The following is a 22,467-nucleotide window of genomic DNA, read 5'->3' as shown; positions in this document are numbered from 1 at the left end:
TCAAGTCACCGCAGCACTGCTGTGCCACTCAGCCCAGCCCAACGTGCAGCAACGTATTCTCAATCCAATCTGCTAACCTTCTGCTTTCCCTTCAAAAAATAAATTCAAGGGAAGTGAGAACTCTTAAAAGATCAGACTGGGATTCAATGCCATGCCTTTCTCCCCTTACCTATGCTCCTCCCATGTCTTTAGTCTAGCCTACGGTTTGTAGTTTGCAGCCTACACAGGGTATCTCCTCTGCTGGGTTAGAAGGTGCAAGGACAGTCCACGTCTGATTTGTGTCAATGTGGCCACCAGCCAAGGGCCTGGCATTCAGAGGCACTAGAATGGCTGTGAATGAACGTGTCAGTTCACACACTGAAAGACTCCAGCTCTATCTCACCCTTTTCCAAAATACCACCAGCACCTTTCTTTTTCTAAAGGAGTCAATAATGGATCTGCATAATTATAATTTCCATATGGGATACAAGACCCCAAAATTTCACCCAATTTAAGAGTGCTTTACTTTGGGTGACTGCATTTTTAATTATAATACATCTTATATAAAGAGGGGGATAAAACATCAAGTATAAAAAATAGTAAAGCAAAAACCCATATATAGTTTCAGAATATTACTGATACCCTGGAAGCCCCCAAGCAAATCTCCATGATTATATCCTCCTCCCCCTGCATAATCCTGATGTACTTTATCAATATATAAATAATTTTCAAAGTATGTAATGCTGAAAACCCTTGGAGACGTTTCTTAAAAGATTCTATAATTTCTATAATTGCAGTTCTCAAAATGATAAAAAGAATAGATAAATCCCTGAAAAGTTCTCACCTATTTTTGGGTTTTCCTTCATTCCTACACAATTCTGCCCCCACCCCTTACTTAGGGAGATGCCTGGAGGATGGAGGACGTGATTACACTTCCCCAGAGCTTATGATACCAGGCATTGGAGCTTCCCCAACATCAACATGTTAATACGTACAACCACCTTACAGAGTAGGTACCATTATCACCTCCATGTGAGGCATGAGGAAGTGAAACCCAGAAATCCAGCAAGTGGTCAAAGGTAGGATTTGAACCCAGGCAATCTTAGCCACTCTGCTAGGTTTTCTGAAATCTTGGTCTACTTTAACAATCTGGAATGTGCTTTTTATTCCTCCCCCCACCCCAAGAGCAATGGATTTCCTTCCCCATGAGTCCTTCTGGGGAGAGATTTCACCTTTTTCTCCTCCATGTTTCCTTCCCACAGTTACCATGCAGATAACAGTCTGTGTTTGCCCTGAGAGATGACTTCCTTCCAGATATTAGCTGGCCCTACAATTTAACACACAGCTACTAGCTCTGGGTCATCTGATGCCTTCGGTGCCTCTGTGAATGTTTATCTAGCTCCCCAGTGACTTACAAGAAGGGCATTTCCTGGAAATCTTGCAGATGGACATTTCACTGTGGTGACATGTTTAGAGTGTCTGAATCACTCCTGTTGCCTAGTAACCTGTTTGTGTTTGGCAGGAGGAAAGTGACTCAGGCACAGGTACAGTCAGATGCAGGACAGATATTTATTCGGTGCGAACTCCTCCTAGCACTAGACGGTGGGTTTCATGCCTAACCTTGACACCGTTCTTTTCCATGTCACTGGGAGCAGAGGCTCCTTCAATTCTTTTCAAGTCAGGGAATTCAAAGGCCACTATGCTGTGCACAGAATCTACAGATCTCTTGTAGCTGAAATACAGGCTACATTATTTTTTCTATTGAGTTCTGAAGAAGAGCTTTAACACAAAAAGCAATTACAGGATTCTTACATATAAAAGTGAATTGGAATTATAGGCTGTCATGGAAGTTACTTGCCATCCCTATAAGAATTAATTCTCTCATGAATGCATAGTTTATATATTCTTGAACAGTCCTGAGTCACTAATTCTGACCTCATAGTCAAAGAAGGAATTTTTTTCAGGCAACCAGAGGGTTGACTCATTTGATGGGCCATATTTCAGGCCAGAAAAACTATTACACCTTTACATATACCTGTCTTTTTACCTGAAAGAACTGATACCATAGTACAAGTAGCTTCAGAATTGAAGGGGTTCACCCTCAAACACCACTGTGAATATAAATAAATGTCGGGTCTTCCCTAGTAGTGCAGTGGTTAAAAATCCGCCTGCCAATGCAGGGGACACAGGTTCCAGCCCTGGTCTGGGAAGATCCCACATGCCGCGGAGCAACCAAGCCCGTGTGCCACAACTACTGAGTCTACGCTCTAGAGCCCGTGAGCTACAACTACTGAAGCCTGTGCGCCTAGAGCCCGTGCTCCGCAACAAGAGAAGCCACCGCAATGAGAAGTCCGTGCACTGCAATGAAGAGTAGCCCCCATTCACCGCAACTAGAGAAAGCCCGCACGTAGCAACAAAGACCCAACGCAGCCAAAAATAAGTAAATAAATAAATGTCACTGGCAGCCTAAGGTCACCTTGCTGAGCTTTGTCTTTAAACATAAAGTAGCACGCATGCCTAGGTCACTCTAGAAGCCAAAAATCTAGAATAAAACACTCTGGGTTTGCATTGTATGTAATTTCTTCCACCAGTTATTACTAGTTCCCTAAGATTTTATGGATTTACCATTCTTACTAATCATTTCTATGCATTAAATATTCAAAGGGGGAAAGTGGTTTTAAAAAAGCCACACACATGTACACATACTAGATACTATGTTGCTTTTTTGTCTGGTCCTTTTCAGCCATGTGAGCTATGGACACAAAGTAAGATTGTAAGGATGTGCCTAAATGTTACCTCTAATCTTAGTGGGAAAGTCCTGAATCCTAAATTTATTTAATGCTAATGGACTGAAGGGGACAAATATAATTTAGAAAGTTTTCTTCTTCCCTTCATCAAATAATATTCATCCTAACACAGGGGTTTCAGTATGCCTGATATCTTTAAGTACTATTAAAAGTATAATGAATAATAGATGTTTTATTTTGTTCTTGACAAAGGGGTGTATAAGTTTACTTAGCAAAGATTTTCATCTTAAATATATGTTAAAACTTTATCTTCTCCAAAATATTTTCTTTTTGAAAGGTATTTTTAGGGAAAAATTTTTTTCCACGTCTAAAAATTTCTTGAAGTCCACCAGACAAATTCCATAACAGATTTAAGAAATGGGTACTCTCATTATCTACAAATGGATAACTGCAGGTTACAATTACTGCTGGCAAGCAACATGGGGGGGTGAATCGCTCTCCAAAGTATTGTTAAGTCCTTAACCATGTGTAAGCAGATTCTCCCAATTTGGGGTTCAGAGCTCATGAGTGGACCTGCTGCAGCCCTATGAGATGTTTAGGCTCATGCATATAACTGGGGGTATAGAGCTTCGTTCTTCAGATTCCCAAAATGCAGTTTAGACTTGGGAAACGAAACTGCCAGCAGAAAGCTTAGTATTTAAGCTCATGAAGTTATTGCTGACTACCTGCTTAATGTGAGTTTCAGTAACAAAAGAATGTTTGTTCCCATGCTATAACTGAAAAATTCAGATAATTAATGGGAGTAGAGCTTCATCTATGATACCACCACAGTTAATTGCATTTGTGTACTCCGAAAGCTAAATTGCTAATTTTTTTTTTTTTTTGGCTGTGTTGGGTCTTTGTTGCTGCGCATGGGCTTTCTCTAGTTGCGGTGAGCGGGGGCTACTCTTCTTTGCGGTGCCTGGGCTTCTCATTGTGGTGGCTTATCTTGTTGTGGAGCACGGGCTCTAGGTGTGTGGGCTTCAATGGTTGTGGCGCGCGGGCTCAGTAGTTTGGCTCATGGGTTCTAGAGCGCAGGCTCAATAGTTGTAGCGCGTGGGCTTAGTTGCTCCGCGGCATGTGGGATCTTCCTGGACCAGGGCTCGAACCCGTGTCCCCTGCATTGGCAGGCGGATTCTTAACCACTGCACCACCAGGGAAGTCCCTAAATTGCTAATTCTGCCTCATCTTTCAAAACCTTATTTAACCTTCATTTAGGTATTTGAATGTCTGCTATCTGAGTGCCTGTTAAGACCAAGTAAACCAGACAAACCTAGTCCCTGCCCTCACACAGCTTGTGTCTAGTTGGGGAAACAAATAACTACAACACGAGGAGATAAATGTTTGGATAGTAAAATTAAGATGCTACAGGGACACACATGCCCCTCAGTTCAGGAAAGTCAGGGAAGGCTTCCTGGAAGAAGGACTTTTCAATTCAGATCTGAAGGATGAAGAAAAGTCAGGCAAGGTGCGGGTGGGGTTATTTAAGGCAGAAGGAATAGCACGTGCAAAGGCCTTAAGGAGCAAAGCAGAATGTGGTTTGTGTGTATGGGAACAAAAGGAAAGTCAGCTTGGCTGAAATGCGGAAAGGTTGGCTTATGAAGAGGTTGGTAAGGTCTTGTTATGATACTTGGATTTTGCCTCCAGGATAATGGGATCAAGAAGCGTTTTGTGTTTTGGAAGGATCCCACATATGATTTCCGACACTTAGAAACTGAGAAGATGAACATTTCTTACTCTCAGCAGAAAATTACCAGATCATCCCTATACCCAAGGATAAATGTATAAGGTTCTTCGAAGAACCAATTTTCTGTAGCACCAGTGAGATGCTACCATGAGACCCAGGAAAGCAGAGTGGCTAAGAGCTCAGCCTATAGAGAAAGATGACCTAAATTCAAATTCTAGTCCTACCATGTTCTGGCCAGCCAATCACTTAACTTTGGGCAAATTGCTTAAACTCTTTCTGTCTCAAACTGGAGTTAATAATAGCTACCTCACAAAGTTAAATGAGGTTCTATATGTAAAACACTAACAACAATGGCTGCCACAATGTCATTCAATCTTAGTTATTATCAACAAAAATACACCCGTCAACCGTAAGCATGAAGAACCACTGCTCTGGACTACATGTAGTATTTTTAAACCATACAACCACTTCTCTTCAGAAGCCATCTAATTTCTTTTTTAAAAAGCAGCTTAGGGCTTCCCTGGTGGCGCAGTGGTTGAGAGTCCGCCTGCCAATGCAGGGGACACGGGTTTGTGCCCCGGTCTGGGAAGATCCCACATGCCACGGAGCGGCTGCGCCTATGAGCCATGGTCGCTGAGCCTGCGTGTTGGGAGCCTGTGCTCCGCAACGGGAGAGACCACAACAGTGAGAGGCCCACATACAGCAAAAAAAAAAAAAAAAAAAAAAGCAGCTTAAAGAAATAAATCTTTATGTTTAACACTTTTATCAGTTTTCCATTTGAAAAATTTAAAACGGGATGTTAATATAATACAATTATGCAAAATAAGCTTTATTTCAATCTTTAGACTTTATGTCCTATTTGGACAAAGATCTGCTATGCTAAGTGATGTTTCCAGAACTATTGGTTTGCAGTTAAGCTTTAAAATCAGAGCATACTTAGAAATCAGACTGTCTAGCTAAAATTCTGTGGCTATGAATCCAGAAGAATATGAATAAATTCCTTTACCTAATAATCAAATTATAGAAAATTAAAGCAAGAAGTTTTTGGTTTCTTTTTTGTGGTGCCTAAGTATAGACACTGGGAAGACCAAAGAACCAATTGTGGATTCACCACTCAACATAAAACTCTCCAATATGGGACTTCCCTGGTGGCACAGTGGTCAAGAATCTGCCTGCCAATGCAGGGGACATGGGTTCAATCCCTGGTCCGGGAAGATCTCATACGCCACAAAGCAACTAAGCCCGTGCGCCACGACTACTGAGCCTGAGCTCTAGAGCCCACGAGCCACAACTACTGAGCCCGCGCACTCTAGGGCCCGCATGCCACAACTGCTGAGTCCACGTGCTGCAACTACTGAAGGCCGCATGCCTAGAGCCCGTGCTCCGCAACAAGAGAAGCCACTGCAATGAGAAGCCTGCGCACCGCAACGAAGAGTGGCTGCCGCTCACCACAACTAGAAAGCCTGCGCACAGCAACAAAGATCCAACGCAGCCAAAAATAAATAAATAAATTTATATATAAAAAAAAACCTCTCCAATATCCAGCCGCCGTCTTGTTGCCTCCACTTGTTAGATGTAAATCACAGTTAGAACTCTGAAGCACATTTTACAATAGAACACAGACTACAAGTCAAGATACAATGTCAAAGGTCAATTAATTGCATGCTAAAAATATGTGTCGCTCACCACTAATACCAATATACACAGAGAGAATATTAAAGTCTTTGCAAGCTGACTGGGTCAGGGTCCCCAAGACCACTCCCGGTTTGATGATTTACTAGGAGGACTCATAGGACCCAGTATACAGTTGTACTCATGGCTATTTTTACAGCAGAGGGATACAAAGCAAATTAGCAAAGGAAAAAGGTACATGGGGTAAAGTCCAGAGGAGACCAGAGCAAGCTTCCAAGAGTCCTTTCCCAGTGGAATCACACAGGTGGTGCTTAATTTCCCCAAGAAGTTGTGACAACACCTGTGAAATATCGTCTCCCAGAGAAGCTCATTAGTGACTATGTGTCTGGGGTTTTTATTAGGGCTGGTCACATAGGAACCTTCTGCTAGACATGTACCTAAATTCCACACTCCCGGAATGCAAGCAGGCATTCAACAGAAACCATACTGTTTGCACAAACAGTCCAGGCACAGTGAGCCATTCTTACCAGGAAATGGTGGGAACCCTCCTCAAATCTAAGTTACCAGGTACCACCAGTCAAGGGCCAACCTTGCAAGTGGGTGTTTCTAAGGAGCGCAGTCTCAGACCTGCTGTGTTAACTCATTTTTGTCCACTGTTCTATTTCAATTAGCTACCATACAGGACCAAACTATAGGAGAAAGGTCTTACTCTTAGCAGGTCACCTAGGTACATCAAGATCCTAAGAAGCACTTTTACCCTGTATATTTTCAGGATTTAAAATGCAGCATTTTTAACGTGGACATTGTCTTAACTTAAGAAGAGCTAAGATGGCCTTCAGTGTCCTTTTTTTTTGCATAATAAAAAGAGCTGAATTCTAGTCCTGTTTACTTTTCTGGGCACTTTCTTCTTAAAAATGCCATTGAAAATTCTGAATGAATAGTATTCCTACACTGAAACTGTGAGAAACCATTTAACTTATCAGATTGGTGAAAAATCCCGACCCAAATGACAGCTAGTCTCACAAGTTTCTAGCAGGGAGTGAGAATAAGATAAATCCCCTCTGGGAGGCAATTTGACAAGACAGCTATGAAAATTATACACATCCTTTATGACTGGCAATTCTACTTTGCAAATTTATACACATATAATTGCGTACATGCAGAATAACCTACACACAAAGTTATTTATTGCGGCATTGTTTAAGAGCAAGGATTGGCTACAACCCAAATGTGCATCAATAGGTCACTATTTAAATTGTGGTACATCCATACAATGGACTACTCTGTGACTGTTGAGAGAAGAAAAAAAAAAGAATGAGGACGCTCTCTTTGTACTGATTTGTTAAACCCTCCTACATATATCAGGAGAAAAAAATACATTGTTCAAAAGTATAGTTTGCTATCTTTTACTTTATGAAGGGGGCAAATATGAATTCATATTTGTGCAGAGATACTCTGGAAGGCTGCAATAGGCACTGATAGCTGAGGCTGGGACGGGGTGGTGGAGGCAGAATTTGGGCAGAAATCTGCGAACCTGAAAAACATGAAGTAAAATGCTATCCTTGAAAAGTAATCCTTCTTTTCTAAGCCTAGGTCACATCACCCTGGCACCTGTTTTTTGTTTATTGTTTTAATAAGCTTCTCTATTTTGCAGTGATTAAACTAGAGCATTAAGATTGCTTTATCTTATTTTCTGAATCAGGTTCCAACTCTCTCCTTTTCATCTGTGCCTGTCTGCCATCTAGAAGGAGCTTTTCCCAGGACACCTGAGAGTGAGTCAAGTTATCTGCGCCTCCCTTCTCCCATCTGTTTGCTGAGGATATTTGGGGGCTTTTCTTATTTATTTATTTATGGCTGGGTTGGGTCTCTGTTGCTGCGCACGGGCTTTTCTCTGGTTGCAGCGGGCGGGGGCTACTCTTTGTTGCGGTGTGCAGGCTTCTCATTGCGGTGGCTTCTCTTGTTGCGGAGCACGGGCTCTAGGCGCGCGGGCTCTAGGCGCGCGGGCTTCAGTAGTTGTGGCTCACAGGCTTAGGTGCTCTGCGGTATGTGGGATCTTCCCAGACCAGGGCTCAAACCCGCGTCCTCTGCATTGGCAGGCGGATTCTCAACCACTGTGCCACCAGGGAAGCCCTATTTAGGGGCTTTTTAAAAGCTCCATGAAAGCAGGAATTTTGCTTTGTTCACTGCCTCATTCGCAACACTGAAATGAGCGCCTGGCCCACAGAAATTGTTCAGTAAGTATCTGTTGAATACATGAATTCTTTTCTTTACCCAGCTTCCATGGGACAGACACTATCAGACAAAGGGAGAGATATCACTGCGGTCAAATATTCAGAAATAGTTGTCATTCCTAGTATTGGCCCATATGGGCATTCTAATCCTAGCAACATTCTTAGAATTATTTTGAATTTTACAGAAGACAAACAAATACGCCTATGGAATGCTGTGCTGAACAGTGACTCTTAAATATTCCTAAAAATTTATTTTTAATTAACTTGGGATTACATGGCCCTGGGGTCCATCTTTGGGCTGAAGACTTTTTAGGCAAACACCACACTAACTAGTAATTGATGAAGAAGAATGGCTATCATAAGAGCCAACTGAGCCCCGCTCCTAAGGTGCCCTAGCTATAGAGAAGGAAAAGAAAATCTTGTGCATTAAAAATGCAACTCCTATTTATATTTTCAAGAGTAAAATTATCCTAGGAACTAAATTCAAATTAGTTTAGACAGTGAGTTGAGTTGCACAATGTCAATCATGAACGCGAAAACTTCCTTCCTCCTCAGTGGGCAGAGAATGGGTATAACTACCACATTTCTTTGACCTTAGTTTAAAAAGTGCAGAAACAGAATAACTTTGCTAGTAATCATTTCAGTAATGTTGTTGAACAGGTGCATAGCTGACCAATGTTTCTTTGAAGATTTTTAGTGCCACTAATTTTTCTTAATGCACAGCTGAGGCAGTTACTGAGTGCTGTATTTTGGCAGTCACGCAAAGAGGTTAGGAAGTTTTGGTGTCACCTCTATTTCTCTTGCTGTCATTTAAGACAACAATCCAACAAGTAAGGAAACATCCACTCACCTGAAACAGCTTGAAATCTAAGACTCTCTTGAGGATAAAATAGAAATTCTCAGAGTTAAGGCATTTTCAAAATGTCTTAACTAGAAAAGAGAAGATAGCCGAGAAGTTGCAGGACAAGTGGTAGGCAACCAACCTTCAGCGGACGCAAATCACACTTATGATATAGCACCAGGAAGCACCCAACCTACTGTTTGCAGATGGTAGCACAGCAAATCCCACCGTGGTCCCTGGTCCTCGAAGCAGTGAACACATTCAGTCTTGTAGCAGATCCTTTCTGCGAAGAGTGGGAGGGGCAGAGGATGATAGCTCTAAAAGGCAGAGAAAGTGAGAGGTTAAATAAGAATGATGCTTTGTTATGTTTTGCTGGTTTTCTGGGGGTGAGGGTGAAACGATGAGTTCTATGATACTGCCCTCCCTGCAGGAGTCATGGGAGAACACTGGCTCTAACAGGTACCAGAATTTCAGGGGGAGAAAAGCAACTTGGCCATGCATTCCACCAACATTAATTTAATACCTGACAGACCTGTTCAGAGGTGGAGCGAGGAAGATAGGTGGATTCCCATCATGATGCTCACAAGCAGATAAAAGAAGCCTGTGATAAATGCCACTGAGAGGAGTCAGTCAGAATCAGAGCGAGGCTGGCGTGGCTGATTTAGAGCAAGTGGTTAGGGAGTGAGGGGATGCTATTTGAGTTAAGACTTAATAATAATGGGGGCTGGGATATGGAAGAAGAGCACTGCAGGTCGAAGAAGCAGCTGGTTCAAAGGTCCTGAGGCAGGAATGAGCCAGGCAGGTTGAGAGAATGGAAAGGCAATGGAGCATTGAACCTCAGGAATAGAGAAGTGCAGCGGAGACCAGAGGCCAGAGGCCAGGTCACCGAGGACTTTGCAGAGCAGGTGAGGAACTGCCAATACACAGGCAAACTCAGTGTCACCGAAACCCAGGCTGCTGTGCGGTGCATAATCTGTCATGTTCAAACAAAATGGTGGAGGATTCCCTTCGAAATACACACAACTGCTGTGATATTTTAATGGGTTTTTAAATAGACTTTATTTTTTAGAGGAGTTTTAGATTCACGGTGAAATTGAGCAGGAAGTGCAGAGATTTCCCATACTTCCCCACACATGCATAGCCTCCTCCATCATCAACGTCCCCCATGGAGTGGGTGGTACATATGTTACCATCAATGAACCTACGTGGACTCATCATAATCACCCAGAGTCCACAGTTTACAGCAACGTTCACCCTTGCTGGCATACGTTCTATGGGTTTGGACATGGGTATAATGACACGTATCTACTATTAAAGTATCAGAGTCGTTTCGCTGCCCTAAAAATCCGCTATGCTCCACCTATGCATCTCTCCCTCCTCTCTTTCAATAAATTTTAAGTAGCTGAAATTTGACTGGTGGGTGGAAGTAAAATGTATACCATTTTCCAGAAGTTTACAATTCATAGAACCACCATATGAATATCCTAAGAGTATAGACCGAGATACACACACAGACACACACACACACACAAAGACACACACACACGATATTTGGTAGTTGACGTATATATACCTTTTAAATGCTTAACAGATTTCATTAAAATGTATGTTTAACAATTACAGGGCATATACATACATATCCACAACCAGAAACTGATTTTCAACTGAGATCCCACTTTCACCAAAAATACTCAACTGTTGGAAGAGACTCAAGAACGAATGTTCTTGAAATGAAAGCCCTAGTCCACACAAAAACTTGTGCACAAATGTTCATTCTGCATTATTCATAACAGCCAAAAATGGAAACAATCCAAACGTCCATCAGCTGATGAATGGATGAACAAAATGTGGTGTATCCCTATCATAAAATATTATTTGGCAATAAAAAGGAATGAAGGAGTGATATATGCTAGAACATGGATGAACCTTGACAACATTAAATAGAAGAAGCCAGTTACAAAAGATCACATGTTGCATGATTCCATTTATTTGAAGTATGCAGAAGAGGCAAGTCCGTACCTCTGAGAGAAGTAGGTATGGAGAAAGTAGATGAGCATTGCCAAGGGCTGGAGGCAGAAGAGAATTGGTAGTGAATATCAATGTGTATGGGGTTTCTAGTGGCGCAGTGGTGGCGCAGTGGTGGCGCAGTGGGCTTCCCTGGTGGCGCAGTGGTTAAGAATCCACCTGCCAATGCAGGAGACACGGGTTCGAGCCCTGGTCCGGGAAGATCCCACATGCTGTGGAGCAACTAAGCCCGTGCACCACAACTACTGAGCCCGTGCTCTAGAGCCCACGAGCCACAGCTACTGAAGCCCACACACCTAGAGCCCGTGCTCCACAACAAGATAAGCCACCACAATGAGAAGCCCAGGCACCGCAAAGAAGAGTAGCCCCCGCTCACCGCAACTAGAGAAAGCCCACGTGCAGCAACAAAGACCCAACGCAGCCAAAAATAAGTAAATTTTTTTAAAAAGTGTGTATGGGGTTTCTTTTGGGGATGATATAAATGTTCTAAAATTAGTGTGATGGTGCACAACTCTGTGAATACACTAAAAATCACTGAATTGTACTCTTTAAAAGAGTGAGTTTTATGGTATGAATTACATCTCAATAAAGTTGTTATAAAAATTAAAGAACAAGGGAATTCCCTGGCAGTCCAGTGGTTAGGACTTGGTGCTTTCATTGCCGGAGCCCAGGTTCGATTGCTAGCTGGGGAACTAACATCCTGCCAGCCGCTCGGCGTGGCCAAAAATTAAAATTAAAATTAAAAATTGTAAGTATATCTGAAATGCCGGGTAGAGATGAATAGACTGGTCAACAATGCTACGTTCCAATAAGGCCCATAATAGGAAGCAACTTAGTTTACATTGCAGACACCATACAATACTCTCAGTGGGCCATGTTCACTCCTTTGAAAAGACCGCCCCACCCTCAGAGAATGTCTTTCTCATTTCACTTGGGACCTCGTTCCAGCTATGACCTCTCTCTTGACTTCACCCACCACTGCCACTAACCTGACCCTACTTCCAGCCACCAGTGTTTCCCCTGGATTGCCTTAATCTTCTCCCGTGCCGGATTTTCCACAGGAAAATCTGATCTTTCTAAAAATTTACTCTCACTTGAAACCCTTCAGAGGTTCCCCATATTTAGGCTATTTCTGGAACACTGAGGTACTGTTAGAAGAAATTAATGCATATTCATATTCAATCAGGTAGTACATGTGCCTCTTAATAGTAAAGGTGCCTAAAAATATGGCCTCAAAGTATCCCCAAACCATGCCTGTCCCTGCCTGTAGGGACACTGGTTGCACTGTTAACACCCACCAATAATCTCATGGGCTAATCTTTGTATCTGCCAACTTGAGCTACTCTATCAAAAGGATCAATTCAATTGCCTATTTATAAGGTCAAGAGTCAAGTTAGCTTAGATAAATACCTGATAAGGTAAGATACCTGATAAAGTAAGAACTGGGCTAAGAAAGAGATGTCTCAAGAAGACACACATCCCGAAGGTCCAATGCTTTTCATGTACCTACACACAGCGGTATGTAGAAACAAGCCCAGAGTGTCAAGTTGGGAGAAGCTGAAACTTAAAGTAGCTCATAAAACAGGGCAACAGTTTATTTCTTAGGTAGCAGGGGTAAGTCAAATTAAAGAAGAGCAGATAGTGGTTCCTGGGCCATAACTTAAGTCTGTGGACATTTATAATTGTTTCTGTCATGGTATTAATGATACTGATAACATCATCAGCTTATAGTTTTTTTCATCTAGTCAAACTCAAAATGTGTGCTCTTGTTGAAAAGGAGATGGGTAAAGGGGGTGGATGTTAGACTGCAAATTCATGCTCACTACTCCAAACACTCTGTACACATCCTGAAGTAGTTAAGAGAAGACCCATTTAAAAGAGCGTCATGGAAGTTCATTTATTTTAATTTGAAGTATATATACCATGCATCACTTCAGAAAGGAATAAAGTAAATGATACAGCTAAGAAGTAAAATACTCCTGTAAAAGGAGTAACATAGGATCAGAAAGCCAGGTAAATAGAGACCAGGGGTTCTTTTTTTTTTGGCGGGACGCGGGCCTCTCACTGTTGTGGCCTCTCCCGTTGCAGAGCACAGGCTCCGGACGCGCAGGCTCAGTGGCCATGTCTCACGGGCCTAGCCGCTCTGCGGCATGTGGGATCTTCCCGGACCGGGGCACGAACCCGTGTCCCCTGCATCGGCAGGCGGACTCTCAACCACTGCGCCACCAGGGAAGCCCAGGGGTTCTTGATCACAAGATGCAGTGGGAGGAGTGAGGGTGTGTTTCCTGTGACTGAATATTGTCTCACCCACTCCCAGCAAGGAATCGCCACACTCAGCACCTCTGGGACTCCAGACATGATACAGAACCTCCCTGTGCCTCAGTTTCCTCATCTATAAATAGGGATAACAATAGCACTAACTTCATAGGGTCCTTAAGAGGGGTGAAGGAGTTAATATTTATAAAGACCTTAGAAACAGCACCTGGCATATAGTATGCGTTATCCATATTTGTTAACTAACTAAAATAGAAAGGAAAGAACAGGGGGGATTGAGTGTACTGGTTAAGTTTTACAACATGACGAATACTGGGATACATATTTGGCTCTCAGTTCCTTTGCAGCTAGAGCAAAAAAGAGAAGAGACAAAATTGTCCAAACTCAGAGTATGAGTATCGCCATATCTGCACGTATTAGGAGGATGGGGAATGGGGAACTATGTTTGTTCCCTAGGGGGAAAAAAGCTTTTCTTGACACTTAGCTCTAACATGCTCACTGTGTACAGACACAAGAGGCAGTGAGCAACAGCACAGATCAGGGAGACCATGTCACATGTTAGTTTTTCACCATGACCCTCAATAAATTCCGAAGCATGGCTCTCTGGAGTTTCTTTGGTAGGAAGCCAACGCAATGCAATACAAATAAGCAGCTCTGATGGTCTGGCTCATTTCAGGGACACAACTGCACCAGAAATCCATCCTTTACTTCCATATCCCTCAGCCACGCATCTGATAAGAGCTGAAGAGAAGACAGTTCCAAATCTGTGGAACAAATTCTCTACCATCAGGAGATGGCCAAGATACAGCCCCATAAAAACACTAAGTAACCTGATGCGTTGAAAGTGACTTTCCACAGAAGCCTCTGTTTTTAAGTCTAATGGACTTGAGAGTCACCATCTGGCCAAAGAACAGCCATATCATCTCAGGGGATTGAACAGCTCAAAGAATATTCCTATTTGTCACAGTCATCTCAGGCTCTATCTAACAGTTAAACGTGGAGCATTTCCAAATTACAAAAGCCATTGTGCTGGAGGTACATTTCATTGTAAGTTGGAAAATAGATTAATTTTTATTTTAAAGACTAGTTGTTAGAGGGCAAACCTTAGCTAGCAAAGGACCTTTGTTCCTTCAGATATTCCCCTGCTGTACATGGAAGACACGACACAGCTGAACTCCCACGCTATTCCACAAACCCTGGGAATTAGCTGATGTTCCAGTGATTTGTCATCTTGTTTCATTCCATCAGGCTAAGTGTGTTGCTCTTAGGACTGATTATTTAAGAATGTTTCTTCAGATTGAAATAGTGTTCCATCTTAAAGTTGTTAATCAACTGTAGCGATGTATTTTCATTTTAATTCTTGGGGGGTATTACTAAAGCCACCCAAAGAAAGCAGAAATAGATGAATTCACTTGCAGTTTACAGGCACTAAACATAGCACTTGGCAAGGAAGAAGAACCGAGGGTGGCATGTATAATAAATCCCCGTGCATCTCTGGACAAACATCACTTCCTTGAAAAGAAGCCTTTTCTTGACTCTTCCAGATTGGATTAGGGTCGCCTTTACCTGCTTCCACATCGCTCTATACTTTTTCTCCACCATAACTGTTTGCTAATTGTAACTAACTAGTCAACTACTGGTAAAGGTTTACTGGCTCTTTTCTGTCAGACTGTAAACCCCATGAGGGAAGGGACCACATCTGTCAGGTTTATCTTGTTCCTGGCACATAGCTGATATTATTTGTTCACTGAGTAACCCCCGCTTTATGAGATAGCCATCTGTGCTCCTGAAGACTCCCATGTAAGCCCCTTGCGAGTAAGACAATGAAGTCCTTGAAGTAATCTGATAAAGGGGGGAGGAAGGGAGGAAAGCATTACATATCATGAAACCTGCAAGTCTGATGCCTTGAAAATTTTCAGAAGCAGAGTCCTTGGATGTACACATGGCAGGTATGAGTGAGAGAGGGAGGGAGAAACGGGGGGGAGGGAGGATGGACTAATTTAGGCGGGGGCTTTAAGAGTAAAACTGTATGATGAGAACTCAAATAGTGTCTTCTAATTATAGACTCAAATTTGAAAGGTCACTCTGTACTTCTCTCTGCCTAATACAAGCAGCATTCAAACATCCCAGAAATAGGAGCGCTTTTTTTTTTTTTTTTTTTTAAAGCCCAGAGAGAAAAAGTTGAACAGATTTAAAAAGCCCTGTGTCTCTCAGCCTCTACAGTTTTTCTGTTAGGTCTTCCATGAAGAGACAATTGTCAATCTAGTTCTTTCCTTCAGGACACAAAGTTGTTGTTACATTCGAATTCCTCAACTCTTTAGAGTAAAAGTCGCAAGAAATAGTACCACACAGTATCATAACAGTGAAACGTCAATAATTACTTAATTTTAAGAAATGCTTTCAGACCTACTGCAACCAAAGAAAACAATATTTTTATACTTTAACACTGAAAGTGAGAAGGTGCTTTAAACTTACTGGTGAGCAAAGAAACCCAAATCAAAATATTTGTGTTTAAAAAACCCACAAAATTATCAAGCTGCTCTCTAGGACTACTGTAAAATACATTTCTTATATTTTACAAACACCCTAAGAATGTGAACAAGATTTAACTCTGAGCCTCTGACATTATTAATAACAGTGAAAAACTGGAAATAACGAAGTATCCAACAACAGTGGGTTGCTTAAATAAATTGTGATGAATGAATGCAACAGAATACTGAAATACTTCTCTACCATGTTGAGTGGGGAGTGACAAGAGGTTCATGATATATCCATGAGTGCAAAACAGTGATATATGTCTGACCCTATTTATCTTGTTTTTTAAAAGTTGTACATGGGAATTCCCTGGCAGTCCAGTGGTTAGGATTCTGCGCTTCCATTGCAAGGGGCATGGGTTCGATCCCTGGTCGGGGAACTAAGATGCCACATGCCGGGCGGCGCTGCAAAAAAAAAGTTGCACACATAAATGTAAATGCTGGAAAGATCACGCAAAATTTTAACAGGTGATAGATTATAGATGACTTAAGGTTTCCCTTTGCGTATCAAGGTTCAAAATTTTCTAAAATAAACATGAGTTGTTACTATAATTTAAAAGTTAAAGAGAAAAGGTGAGTCTTAAACTCCCAAAATAAATTTCCAAATATCAGCTATTATATTAACAGTCTCTTAAAGAAGTTTAGTATTATGATAAGCACAGAGTCTGTTTAAACTAAGGATAAAAATAATAAACCTCATTTTTCATTTTGGTAACTATGTGTGGGGTAGGCAAATAAAAACATTCTGTCTCGGAAACTTAAGAAGTTTTCTTTTTAGCAAGATGCCATTTGTGGTAACATGCCACCAGGTAGCAAAGAGATCAGCCCCTCTAGTTAAATATAGCATAATTATATAGTTCATAAAATTAAAGTAAAATGTACATATTTGCTGTGATTACTACTCTTGCTCAAATAAAATGCTGTCTTTGAAAATAAAAATGAAACTAGAAGTAAAAATGAAACCAGACATGGATAAATATGAATTAAGAAAGAAACAAACTGCGGGGGGTGGGGGGGCAGTGGAGGGGGTATTATTAGAAGGAGGCTGCCAGACAGAGAGAATTCACCTCTGGTCAGGGAGAAAGGACGTTTGTGGGGAGTCACTCCTCAGGATACAGAAGCATTATAATCAAAACCGCAAGGATTCTGTAGTATAGGTACCTGAGTAGATTAACAGAATAAGCAGACTAGCTACACCTGAGTAATTCAGCCAGCACTAAACTTGCGCTAGCTCTCCAGCTCTTGCTTGGGAAGTCTCCTTTAGATTCCCAAGTTTCTTGCTTCTGTAATCCATTTCCTCTAGTTCTTATTTTTCTCTCTCTTAATCTTTTGTGGTCCTTGCTCTTAACGTTTCTAAGAGATTGATTACTCCAGCCTCCTCACTAGTTATCAGCAGTTTGCTTCTCTTGTTTTAGAACATGAATAATTTGTACTTACTTTAACTCTTATAAAGTCTACCTGGTCTACCTGTGTATCATGGCCCATCACAGACATCCTCACCCAACAGGTTTCCAACATTCCTTCTAAGCAATATCAAAGCAAAATACATACTGGCATATTTACATAATCCTCTGTTTCACAAAGCAATGTCTTTCAAGATCTTCTTTTTAAGTCTTGGAGGAAGGATGATGTTCAGAGAACAAAATGTTGAGTCAAGAAAGTAAACTCTCAGGACCACAAAGAGTTATTTGGTGTCCAAATAAAAGAACAATTAAAATACCAGGAATAACTGGAAAGGGGGAAGAAGAAAGAAGTCAAATGAGGGGCACACTAGCAGAAGGTTTAAGGTTTTGCAACTGAACCTTGAGCAAAATAAAGGAAAATGAAGCAACGCATCCAAAGCCCAGGGATGATGAACATATTTTGAGGGCAGAGGCCAGTGGTGAGAATCAAGATGTAAACCAGAGCTCCTGCTGGGAGAACCTGCTGGTAGAAACCAGGCTCTAACGGGCTGTCATAAAAATGGATAGCGATGCTGACCAAGTAAATAAATCAGCTGTGTACTCTTACGTTGAGCTTCTAAGTCATGCATGGTCAGAGGCTATCTCTCAGAGTACACGAAGGAAGAGTCTGAGTAAACATTATGAATGTCATTATTAATGACCATCCTACCCTCTCTCTTGCTATGGAAATCAACCCATGGGCTTTGAATACTTTGGACACCACCTTGATTTCAGAGAAGAGAGATGAGGTTTAGCGCCTTGAGAAAGAAACTCTGAGGTCCTCCCTAACCTCCCTGAAGTGTCTAAAGCTTGCTCTAGAGAAAAGTAAAGAATAATTGCTATTCACCCTTACGGAAAGGTTTACAGACAGTAAATAATCCCAATGTTGGATCACATTTCTAAACAAACAAACAAACAAAAATATGTCAAGGAAACGCAAGCATGCGTCTTCTCCCCACTGAGAATACACACGTTCATTTTTCACACTTTCATGGTACTTTACACTGTAATAATGTATTAGGTGGTGAGTCACTCTCTAATTGAGAGCAGTGGGAAATATGATGAAAACAAGAAAGGAAAGAGGCTTCCTGAGGGACAGAGCATGAGCAAAGAACACTTTATTATAGTCAGGAGACCTGGTTTTAACCTGGATTCTGACATTGCTAAGTGTGATCTTTAAAAGTCACTTTAACAGACCCAGCATACAGAAAATCAAGTTGAACTCAACAATACAATCAATCCACTGGATCTAACTGACATCTCTAGACTACTTCTATCTTGTAACAGCAGAACACACATTCTTCTCAAACTCCCATGAACATTCACCAAGAGAGACCACATTCTGAGCCATAAAACACACCTTAATAAATTTAAAAGGACAGAAATTATGCAATGTCTCCTTTCAGATCAAAATGGAATTAAACTAGAAATCAATAATGAAAGATAGCTGGAAAATCCCAAAATACTTGGAGATTAAATAACACATTTCTAATTAACACATGAGCCAATAAAGAGATCCCAAGGGAAATTTTTAAAATATTTTGAACTAAATAAAAATGAAAATATAACATCAGAATTTATGGATGCAGGGACTTCCCTGGCGGTCCAGTGGTTAAGACTCCATGCTTCCAATGCAGGGGGCGAGGGTTCAATCCCTGGTCAAGGAACTAAGATCCCACATGCCACGTGGTGTAGCCAAATTAAAAAAAAAATTATTTTGGACTTCCCTGGTGGTCCACTGGTTAAGACTCTGCGCTTCCACTGCAGGGTACAGGTTCAATCCCTGGTCGGGGAAGTTCCACATGCCACATGGTACGGCAAAAAAAAAAAAATTATGGATGCAGCAAAAGCAGAAGGAAATTTATAGCAATGAATGCACATTTTAGAAAAGAAGATCTAAAATCAATAATCTAAGCTTATACCTTAGGAAACTAGAAAAAGAAGAGCAAATTAAACCCAAAGTAAATAGAAGAAAAGAAATAATACAAAATTAGAGCATAAATCAATGGCATTGAAAACAGGAAATCAAGAGAAAATTAATGAAACCAAAAGCTTGTTATTTGAAAAGATCAATAAAATCAACAGGTCTCTAGGCAGGCTAACTAAGAAAAAAAAAGAACACAAACTTCTAATACCAGAAATAAAAGAGAGTGCTGTAGACCCCACAAACATTAAAAGGATAATAAAGGAATACTATGAAAGTATCTATGCCCATAAATTTAATAACCTGGGTGAAATGGACCAATTGCTTGAAATGGACCAAAGAGGCAATCTGCCAAAACTCACAAGAAACAAGCCATCTGCATAAGCCTATATCTATTAAATAAACTGAATCAATAATTAATAACCTTGGGAATTCCCTGGCAGTCCAGTGGTTAGGCATAGCCAAAAAAAAAAATTAATAACCTTATAAAATACAAAGCACCAGGCCCAGATGGGTTTACCAGTGAATTCTACCAAGTATTTAAGGAAGAAATCATACCAATCTCTTTCAGAAGACAGAAGCAGAGGGAATACTTCCTAATTCATTCTATGAGGCCAGCATTACCCTAATACCAAAACCAGACAAAAACAATACTAGGAAACTGTAGACCACTATCTCTCATGAACACAGATGCAAAATCCTCAACAAAATATCAAAAATTGAATCCAACTATGTAAGAAGAGAATTATACACCATGACTAAATGAGATCTATAAAAGATATGCAAGGCTAATTAAACATCTGAAAATGAATTAATGCAATCCATCACATCAACAGGCTAAAGAAGAAAAATCACATGATCATACCAATAGATGCAGAAAAAGCATTTGACAAAATCCAGCACCCATTCATGATAAAAACTCTCAGTCAACTAGGGAGAGAGAGGAACTTTCTCAACTTGATAAAGAACATCTACAAAAAGCCTACAGCTAATATCATATTGTACTAAATGCTGAAAGCTTGAAGCTTTACCCTAAGATCAGGAACAAGGTAAGGATGTGCCCTCTCACCACTGCTTTTTAACATCAAACTGGAAATCCAAGCTCATACCATTAGATAAGAAAAGGAAATAAAAAATATAAAGATTGGGAAGGAAGAAATAAAACTATCTTTGTTTCACAGAAAACATGATCATCTGTGTAGAAAATCTGAAAGAAATAACCAAAAAAACTCCTAGAACTAATAAGCAATGATAGCAAGCTTGCGGGATACAAGGTTAACATACAAAAGTCAACCACTTTCCTATATACCAGCAATGAACAACTGGAATTTGAAATTTAAAACACAATACTACTTACATTAGCAGCTCTCCCCACAAAATTGAAATACTTAGGTATAAATCTAACAAAATATGTATAATATCTACAAAATATGTATAAGATCTACAAAATCTAACAAAATATGTATAAGATCTACAAGACTGATTAAAGATATTAAAGAAAAACTGACTAAATGGAGAGATATTCCATGTTCATGAATAGGAAGAGTCAATGTTGTTAAGATGTCAGTTCTTCCCAAATTGAAGCACAGATTCAATGCAATCCCAATCAGAATCCCAGCAAGTTATTTTGTAGATATTGACAAACTGATTCTAAGGTTTATATGGAGGGTTTCCTTGGTGGCACAGTGGTTAAGAATCCACCTGCCAATGCAGGGGACACAGGTTCAATCCCTGGTCCGGGAAGATCCCACATGCCACAAAGCAACTAAGCCCTTGTGCCACAACTACTGAGCCTGTGCTCTAGAGCCAGCGAGCCACAACTACTAAGCCCACATGCTGCCACTACTGGAGCCCGTGCGCCTAGAGCCCGTGTTCTGCAACAAGAAAAGCTACTGCAATGAGAAACCCATGCACTGCAAAGAAGAGTAGCCCCCGCTCAACACAGCTAGAGAAAAACCCTGCACCCAGCAACAAAGACCCAACTCAGCCAATAAATAAATAATAAATAAAGTTTATATGGAGAGACAGAAGACCCAGAATAGCCAACTCAATTCTGAAGGAGAATAACACTACCTGACTTCAAGACAATTTAAAGCTAGAGTAATCAAGATAGTCTCATATTGGTGAAAGAATAGACAAAGAAGTCAATGAAATATAATAGAGTACCCAGAAATAGACTCACATAAATAAAGACAATGGATCTTTGACAAAGGAGCAAAGACAGTACCTTGGAGCAAAGATAGTCTTTTCAATAAATGGTACTGGAACAGCTGGTCATTCACATGCAAAAAAATGAATCTAGACATAGATCTTACACCCTTCACAAAAGTTAACTCAAAGTGGATCACAGGCCTAAATGTAAAGCACAAAACTAACTCTTAGAAGATAAGACAGGAGAAAACCAATTGACCTTGGATATGGAGATTACTTTTCCGATACAACAGCAAAAAGCACAATCCTTGAAAGAAATAACTGATAAGCTGGACTTTACAAAAATTAAAACCTTGTGCTCTGTGAAAGGCAATGTCAAGAGAATGAGAAGACAAGCAACAGACTGGGAGAAACTGTTTGCAAAAGAACATATGGTAAAGGACTGTTCTCCAAAATATACCGAAAACTCTTAAAACTCAACAATAAGAAAACAGACAACCCAATAAATAAATGGGTCAAAGACTTGAACATATCTCATCAAAGAAGATACAGAGATGGCAAATAAGCATATGAAAAGATGCTTCACATCACGTCACACAGGAAATGCAAATTAAAACAGCAGTGAGATACCACTACACCTATCAGAATGCCCAAAATCTGGAACACTGACAAAACCAAATGATGGTGAGTACACAGAGCAACAAGAACACTCATTAACTGACGGTCGAAATGCAAAATGGTACAACCACTTTGGAAGACAGTCGGATGGTTTCTTACAAAACTAAATACACTTTTACCGTACAGTTTAGCAATCGTGCTCCTTGGTATTTACCCAAAGGAGTTAAAAACTTATATCCACACAAAAACCTGCACACATACAAATATTTACAGCAAGGTTATTCAGAATTGCCAAAAATTGGAAGCAAACAAGATGCCCTTCAATGGGGGGATGGATACATCA

The 22,467-nt window shown here is 40.8% G+C and overlaps 1 protein-coding gene across 8 annotated transcripts in view; it reads right to left on the bottom strand.

The window, feature by feature from the left end:
• The window catches only part of SGMS2 (sphingomyelin synthase 2), an 83,328-nt gene that overhangs the window by 37,344 nt on the left and 23,517 nt on the right, over positions 1–22,467 (bottom strand). For 4 of the 8 annotated variants that reach the window (XM_060148569.1, XM_060148574.1, XM_060148566.1 and 1 more), the window contains exon 2: positions 9,299–9,473. The gene's annotated coding sequence lies outside the window, so the exon portion shown is untranslated. Of the gene's footprint in view, positions 1–9,165; positions 9,262–9,298; positions 9,474–22,467 lie in introns of those variants that run through there. The other 4 variants (XM_060148568.1, XM_060148570.1, XM_060148572.1 and 1 more) reach the window with 3 other exon arrangements.

This window comes from Lagenorhynchus albirostris, chromosome 4 (assembly GCF_949774975.1).
Source record: "Lagenorhynchus albirostris chromosome 4, mLagAlb1.1, whole genome shotgun sequence".
NCBI classification, from domain to species: Eukaryota; Metazoa; Chordata; class Mammalia; order Artiodactyla; family Delphinidae; genus Lagenorhynchus; species Lagenorhynchus albirostris.
The sequence above is the reverse complement of the archived record's forward strand: the minus strand, read 5'-3'. Positions and strand labels throughout refer to the sequence as shown.